General features: G+C 43.6%; 1 long non-coding RNA gene across 1 annotated transcript; it reads left to right on the top strand.

Moving 5' to 3' along the window:
* The first annotated feature begins 5,128 nt into the window (after positions 1-5,128).
* LOC141374881 (uncharacterized) lies at positions 5,129-7,687 on the top strand. Its single transcript, XR_012382051.1, has 2 exons — positions 5,129-5,211; positions 7,447-7,687. It is a non-coding gene; the product is annotated as an uncharacterized lncRNA (long non-coding RNA).
* The last annotated feature ends 361 nt before the right edge of the window (positions 7,688-8,048 follow it).

Below are 8,048 nucleotides of genomic sequence, written 5' to 3'. Positions count from 1 at the left end.
AGAATGAGTGCACAAGCAGGGGGAGCGGCAGGCAGAGGGAGAAGACTCTCTGCAGAAGAGGGAGCTGGACCGGGACTGGTGATCACGACCTGAGCCGAAGGCAGACGCTTAAAGGACTGAGCCACCCAGGTGCCCCAGTACCATATATTTTCAATATTTGAAAGCAAAAGCTCTTACAGGTTTGAAAGATAACATCATAAAAGAAGGTACACAGACAAAAAGATGCTCATCGTTAGTTGTCAGGGAATTGTAGATTTAAACTATAATGAGATTCTGTTACATACCACTGTCAATTCTGTGTTGCTGCGGATGTGGACATACACAGTTGGCAGGGGTATAAAATGGTACAACCCCTGAGGAAAAGTTTGACAGTTTCTTTTAAACAGGTGATCCAGCAATTGGGGCATTTTTGATATTTACCCAAGGGAAAAGAAAACATATGTTCAGACAAAGGTGTGTGCATGAAGGGTCACAGCATTACTCAAATTGGCCCCAAACTGTTAACAACCCATATGTCCATCAACAGAAAAACAAACTGTGGTAAGTTCATACAACAGAATATATTCGGCAATAAATAATGAATTTCTAATGTATGTGACAACGTGGATGTATCTCAGAGACATTGTGCAAACAGAGGAAGACATACTGTGTGAAATCCTGGCCAAACTAATATACATAACAGACACAGATCAGTGGTTGCCTAGGGTGAAAGGCTGCCTTCAGAGAGCATGAACAAACTTTTTGGGGGTGATAGAAAAGTCTTCTATCTTGACCAGAGTGATGGTTTGTCAAAACTTATCATCCTTACATTTTATTGTATGTAAATTATACCTTTAGAATGTGAAAAAAATTATTTTTTTAAAAAATTTAAAAAAAAATTTTTAAACCAAAAAGAATAAGGGATCTTTAACTGGATTAGGGGACAAGATGAGAAATGCGTTCATCAGTTGTAACCCTCCTAGATAAGCAAATTATTAAAGTAGATGCTTTAAATCAGCTCCAGTTCTTTTTCAGTGATGTAATAATAGTACTTGTTGCTTATTTCTATGTGCTAGGCACTATTTAAGTGTTTTACTTATTCTATTTAATCTTTACTTTGCAAGACACTCCTGTTATTAAGTCTAGACAATTAAACTTAAGCACAGAGAGGTTAAGTAACATACCTAACAAGAGAAAGAACCAGATTCTGAATCCTGATCCCTCATGTCAGAGACACTGTGACTCTTAGCCACTGCTTTCTGCGAATGTGAATGAAATTAACATCAGAATAAACCACATTTCTATTATTTATAACATCAAACAGAACTGGAAGTAAAAGTCATTTTTCCCCCAAATTTTTACAAAATCATCTTGGCTCCTTTCCGAAATAATGTTTGTCTATTTTTGTCAAGATAGACAAGAAATTACTCCCTAAGAAGCTGTGTTTCACCTCTATCGCAAATTCCTGCTTATAAATGCAATCTCACACCTCTGTTAGAGGGTGTGATCAGGACTGGGCAGCCAGCAGTGGAGAAAATGGAATTGGTCAACACAAAGGAAAAAAGTAGCAAGAGGAAAGAGTAAGCAACCGCAGGATTAGCTAAGAATATTTTTTAATGTGCCACATAAAACCAGCTATCATCGTTCTCTTTCTGCTGTTCACAGCTGAACATAATGAACTTTCCCATGATCCAGTACTCTACCGTTTTTTTTTAAAATGTAACTTTGGGAACGGCCGGCTGTGTACTCTCTCATGTTTTATATACTAATACTCATATGTAATGAAGTCAAACGAAATGACTTTTAAAACACATGCCTTCTAAGAAAGGGAAAATGTTCTTAAGTTACTAATGTTCCAGTAGCCGGTTTTAAATGTACTCAACGTTGAAAACCAGGCAGGCAGCAGGATGTGTGACAGAGAAGGCCCTGACTCAGGAGGTCTGAGTTCAAATTTCACCCCACCACTTGCTGCTCTATCATCTTGGGCAAGTCCTTTAACTTCTCGGAGCATGTTTTCCAATCTCCAAAATGGGCTTAAGCATTACTACTTTATAGGGTTGTTTTGTACCATCGATGTATTTGAAATCAATGTTTATTGATTTAGAATTTGAGTATCAGTTTCTTTGTTAAATGGGAGGATTGGATAAGATGGTTTTTTGTTTCTTTAAGGCTCTAAAATTCTGGTTCTGTATCAGCATTTCCCAGTGTGCCCCGTGGAATGCTAGTTCAATGGACTGTTGTTGCTAGGAAAAAAAGGGTTCTTCCAGTTTTATTTTTCTTTGCTAGTACAAGCTATACATGACTTCCCCAAAATTACACAGGTAGTGGCCATATCTAGAAGCCATATCTCTGGCTCCTGGCCCAGTGTTCTGGTCACTTGGGAAAGGCCATAGGATGAACAGATGGCAATGAGCAATCTTCCTACATCTGCTCTAAAAAAACTCTCTGAAAAGTGGCCACTGACTTCCTAATTGCTGAATTCCAGCTCCGCAGCCTCTCCCACCTGTGCAGAAGCTATGACATTACCTATTTGCTACAAGCAGGCCCCCAGTTGACCTTAGCTCTTCAGCCCCACGGGGATGACTGACTGCCTCCTGTCGGCCTGCTCAGGCTTCTTTTCCTCTTTCCGTCCCTGCTATGTACATTTGGCTTCAACTGTTAAACACAATTACATACCCATTTCCAGCTGGATGGCCTGCCAGCAATTCAAACACAGCTGTTCAAAAAAGAAATCAATGCCCTCCCGCCCCACCCTAGATCTCATCCTGAGTCCTCTATTTCTGCATATGTATCATTCATTCATGCTCCAAAACACCCAGATCCAAAACTTTGTAAGTTCTCTTTTCCTTGATCCCTTCAGTTACCAAGTCCTCTAGGCCCACAAAATCTCCCCAAACCATATCCTTCTTTGGATATTAACTTTGCAGCCCTGGCTGAATTTATTACCTCTCCTGGGCTAAACCAATAGTTCCCTAGTTGTTCTACTTCAACAACTGTTCATCCTATACAATGCTGCTCCGAGCACAGATCTAATGATGACCCTCTCTTACCCTAAGACGTTCCATGGCTCCCGTGGCATATATAATTAAAGTGTCACCCTGTTATCTACAATTAGACTCCAGTTTTTACTTCCCATTTCAGCTGTCACTGCTCCCTGGACAGGCTCTGTGCTTCCATTACGAAGGACTGCACCTGCACCCAGGCCCTCTCTGTGCAGTCACCTTCAAGCCTCTCCTGGTGCTCTTCTCCACCCCAGGAATGCTCTCTCCTCGAAGTCCCCATCAGCTCATGACAGCCACTCCCTCCAGTAGCCCCCCGACACTCCTGAGCCAGATGTGATTTCCCCTACCTCTGAGCTTCCTAGCTCTGTATTGTACCTTTTTATTTTTTTAAGATATATTAAGAGATGGGGGTGCCTGGGTGGCTCAGTCGTTAAGCGTCTGCCTTCGGCTCAGGTCATGATCCCTGGGTCCTGGGATCGAGCCCCACATTGGGCTCCCTGCTCCGCGGGAAGCCTGCTTCTCCCTCTCCCACTCCCCCGGCTTGTGTTTCCTCTCTCGCTGTGTCTCTCTCTGTCAAATAAATAAATAAAATCTTAAATTAAAAAAAAAACATTTATTGAGAGACAGAGCAAGTGGGAGGAGAGGCAGAGGGAGAGAATCTTCAAGCAGACTCCCGCTGAGCGTGGAGCCCAACACAGGGCTCGATCTCATGATCCATGAGATCGTGACCTGAACAGAAACCAAGAGTAAGATGCTTAGCTGACTGAGCCACACACGTCCGCATTTAAAAAAAATTTTTTTAAGTTTTTTTTTTTTAAAGATTTTATTTATTTTGACAGAGAGAGACACAGCGAGAGAGGGAACACAAGCAGGGGGAGTGGGAGAGGGAGAAGCAGGCTTCCCACGGAGCAGGAAGCCCGATGTGGGGCTCGATCCCAAGACCCCGGGATCATGACCTGAGCTGAAGGCAGACACTTAACGACTGAGTCACCCAGGCACCCCATTTTTTTTAAGTTTTTATTTGAGTAATCTCTACACCCAACCTGGGGCTTGAACTCAACGACCCCAAGATGCAGAGTCACATGCTCTTCTGACTGAGCCGGCCACGCATCTCTGTACCTTTTTTTTTAGTCCTTCCTAACATTTTTATCGCACATGCCCCTTCTGCAAGGAGTATCCAAAGACATGTGATAGACGGAACTGAAAGAAAAAAAGACTTCTGCTTAGAAAACTTGGAGTAGAAGCATCCACACCCACTAGCCTGACAACTCTTGCCCTAGCAAACAGGTTGGTCAAACAGATACCTAATTCCTGCAGGTTCCACAAAGAGGAACTAATGTGGGCCCTCCCTGGTGAACAATGACTTGTTACACCACTCTCTGGCATTTTATTTTTCAACTTTTTGTGAAAATAATTTTAGATTTACATTACGTCTCAAAGATAGTGCAGAGACTTCCTGTATATCCTTTGCTGAGACTCCTGTTAATATTAGGGTACATTTATCAAAATTAATAAGCTAATATTGATACATGCTATTAACCAAACCACAAACTTTACTAGGATTTCCCCAGTTTTTCTACTGATGTCCTTTTTCTGTTGCAGGACACTACACTGCATTTAATGCGCTGTAGTTTTAAGGCTCAACACTAATAGGAAAAATAAAATAAAGGAGGAGGGGTGCGGAAAGCAGAAACAGAATCTTTCAAATCTATTCCTTATTTTTTCAACGTGAGAAAAGGCCATTAAACTAGCATTTAGGGAAAAAGCAGCCGGTGTGCCAGCTTGTCCACAACCTGCTGAGTTTCCACGAATCCGCGCAGCCCGAGCCCATGGTCCTCCCCCCGCAACACACCCCCCGCCCGTCCCCACCTGCCGGGCCTGGCCGGGCACCTCCGCAGCGTCGGTCGCGGGGACAGGATCCCAGACTCCGACCCCGTGCGCAGGAGCCCCCCCGCCCCCGCACCCCACCAAGCGCGCTCACCTGGCGCCGACCGTCTACGCCGCGCGCGCCGCCGCCGCCCTCCAGCCACGTGACCGCGCGCGCCGCCCGGACCGGAAGGAGGGGCGATGCAGCCGTGGCCTCCGGTACCGTGTGGGACGCTTCCGCCGCCTGTCCGCGCCTGCTGCAGGCTCCGTCCAGCTGCAGGCTCCAAGATTTGCCCACTACGAGTGACCGAATTAGAAATGGTAGCGCGAGACTTAGAACAAGCCCGTGTATGCGTCAGTAAAGGTAAAAATGAGATAGCTGAAACATGAAGTGTCCAGGGGTCCCGTAAGAGGAAGCTGGATCCGAGCTGAAGGTCTGGGTGTAGGTGGACCAGGAAAGCAGGCTTTCCGTGCAAGAAATGAGGAGGGCTTTGCGGGCGAGACGAACTGCTGGCGCAAAGGCGTGGCACCGGGAAGGAACAGGAGGGGCCCTAAAGCGTTGCTGCTGGGAACGAGCCCCGTAGGTTTCCGGAGACGGGCCCTAGCTCCCTCCTACCCCACCAGAAAGTGCCAAGTCAATAGCTTCCTTACCTGGGTGAAATGATTTCGATAGTAGTTCCTAATATCCGACGTCCTTGAAGTAACTGAAGGGACTTCGTGGTGGTCCAGAAACTTGGCAGGATTTAAAGATTACCCTGGATTAGAAACAAGCTAATGAACCCTTTCTTCACAGTAACAGACGACTTTTATTCTTCCTCTTCTCCAGATCCAGCCCACATTTCCCTTAACCGCCCACTTCCCCAAGGAAGCATAACCTACACAAATGGAAAACCAGACTTAGAACAAGATCAATTATAGAACAAGATCAATGCTGTGTGCATGTTAGATGCTTGGGGGATTTAAGATTATCATAAGAGATTATTTACAGCTTTAAAGTCAGTTTGCCTACTATCTAGCATATTCAGTAGCTTTGGAAACTAAAAATAGTTGTTTTTTTTTAAACTTTGGGCTATTTAAAATAGCCTTCTAGGGCGCCTGGGTGGCTCAGTTGGTTAAGCAACTGCCTTCGGCTCAGGTCATGATCCTGGAGTCCCGGGATCAAGTCCCACATCGGGCTCCCTCCTCAGCAGGGAGTCCGCTTCTCCCTCTGACCCTCTTCCCTCTCGTGCTCTCTCTCTCTCATTCTCTCTTTCAAATAAATAAATAAAATCTAAAAAAATAAAAAAATAAAATAGCCTTCTTTGCCCTAAAAATATTTCATAACTTTACCCCTAGAAAAACTTTAACTCTATTTTCTTTGTCAGACTTCTCCAGAAAGCAGAACTTTGAATGCATGCATATAAAATTTTTGTTTAAAAAAGACGAGTCCCGGCACCTGGGTGACTCAGTTAAGTGTTTGCTTTCAGCTCAGGTCGTGGTCCCAGGGTCCTGGCATCGAGCCCCACGTTGGGCTCCCTGCTTAATGGGGAGCCTGCTTCTCCTGCTCCCCTTGCTTGTGCTCACTCTCTCTTCTGTTAAATAAATAAATAAGTAAAATCTTTAAAATAAATAAGACGTGAGTCTAAAGTTGGTTTTCATCACTATGTGCCATGCTGGTAAACTATTGCGTAACAAATGTGTGCTGAATGTCTTTAAAAACGTATCAACCAGTTTGAGTACATTTCAAATCTGATGTGTATTATTTAACAGCTTTATTTAGCTCTTATCCACATAGCATACAATTTAAAGTATACAACTCAGTGATTTTTTAGTAATTAACAGAGTTATGTAATCACAACCAGTTTTTTAATTTTTATTTTTTTAAAGATTTTATTTCTTTGTCAGAGAAAGCACAAGCAGGGGGAGCAGCAGGCAGAAGGAGAATCAGGCTTCCCACTGAGCAGGGAGCCTGAGGTGGGACTCCATCCCAGGACCCTGAGACCATGACCTGAGCCAAAGGCAGACACTTAACTGACTGAGCCACCCAGATGTCCCAATTTTATTTATTTATTTAAGATTTTATTTATTTGAGAGAGCTCCAACAGGGGAGGGGGAGAGTGGGGAGGGACAAGCAGACTCCCCACTGAGCAGGAAGCCCAACTGGGGGCTCAGTCTCATAACCCAGAGATCATGACCCGAGCTGAAGTCAGATGCTCAACTGACAGCCACCCAGGTGCCCCAGCACAACCAATTTTAGAATATTTTCATTACTCCAAAAAGAAACCCCTTATCCATTAGTAATCACTTGTCATTTTCCTTCACCTGCCCCAGCCCTGGAAAAACCACTAGTCTACTGTCTTTAAATATTTGCCTGTTCTGGACATTTCTTATAAATGGAATCATACAATATATAGTCTTTTGTGACTGGCTTCTTTCACTTAGCATTATGTTTTCAAGATTTACCATGAAACTGTAGCATGTATCAGTACTTAATTGTTTTTATGGCCAAATAATATTCAATTTTATGGGTGTATCACTTTTATTTACCCATATTTGTCCAATGTTGATTGACATTGGATTGGGTTTTTTTTTTTAAAGATTTTATTTATGTATTTGACAGAGAGAGACGCAGCGAGAGAGTGAACACAAGCAAGGGGAGTGGGAGAGGGAGAAGCAGGCTTCCCACAGAGAAGGGAGCCCCATGCAGGGCTCGATCCCAGGACCCCCGGACCATGACCTGAGCCGAAGGCAGACGCTTAACGACTGAGCCACCCAGGTGCCCCTGGATTGGGTTTTTTCCCGGTTTGGGGCTATTATGAATCATGCTGCTGTGAATATTCATCAGTAAGTTTTTGTGTGGATGGATGTGTGTTTTTATTCCTCTTGGGTATATTCCTAGGAATGGAATTGCTGGGCCATATAATACTTCATGATTAACATTTTGAGGAACTGCCAAAAGGTTTTTGAAGGCAATTGCACCATTTCACATTAACACTAGCTAGTTCCAACTTATCCTCACCAACACTTTCTATTTTCTGGGGTTTTGTTTGTTTTTAATAATAGCTATCTTAATGGGTGTGAAGTGGTATCTCATGGTGGTTTTAGTTTGCATTTCTCTAATGACTAATGATGTTGTGCTTCTTTTCATGTGTTTACTGGCCATTTATATATTTTCTTTGAAGAAATATCTGTTCAAATCTGTCCATTTTTCAGTTGAGTTAT

The sequence above is a fragment of the Callorhinus ursinus genome, unplaced genomic scaffold, assembly GCF_003265705.2.
Source record: "Callorhinus ursinus isolate GAN/ISIS: 27379988/994484 unplaced genomic scaffold, GSC_fseal_2.0 scaffold23, whole genome shotgun sequence".
Lineage (NCBI taxonomy): Eukaryota > Metazoa > Chordata > Mammalia > Carnivora > Otariidae > Callorhinus > Callorhinus ursinus.
This window is presented reverse-complemented; position numbering and strand designations above follow the sequence as displayed.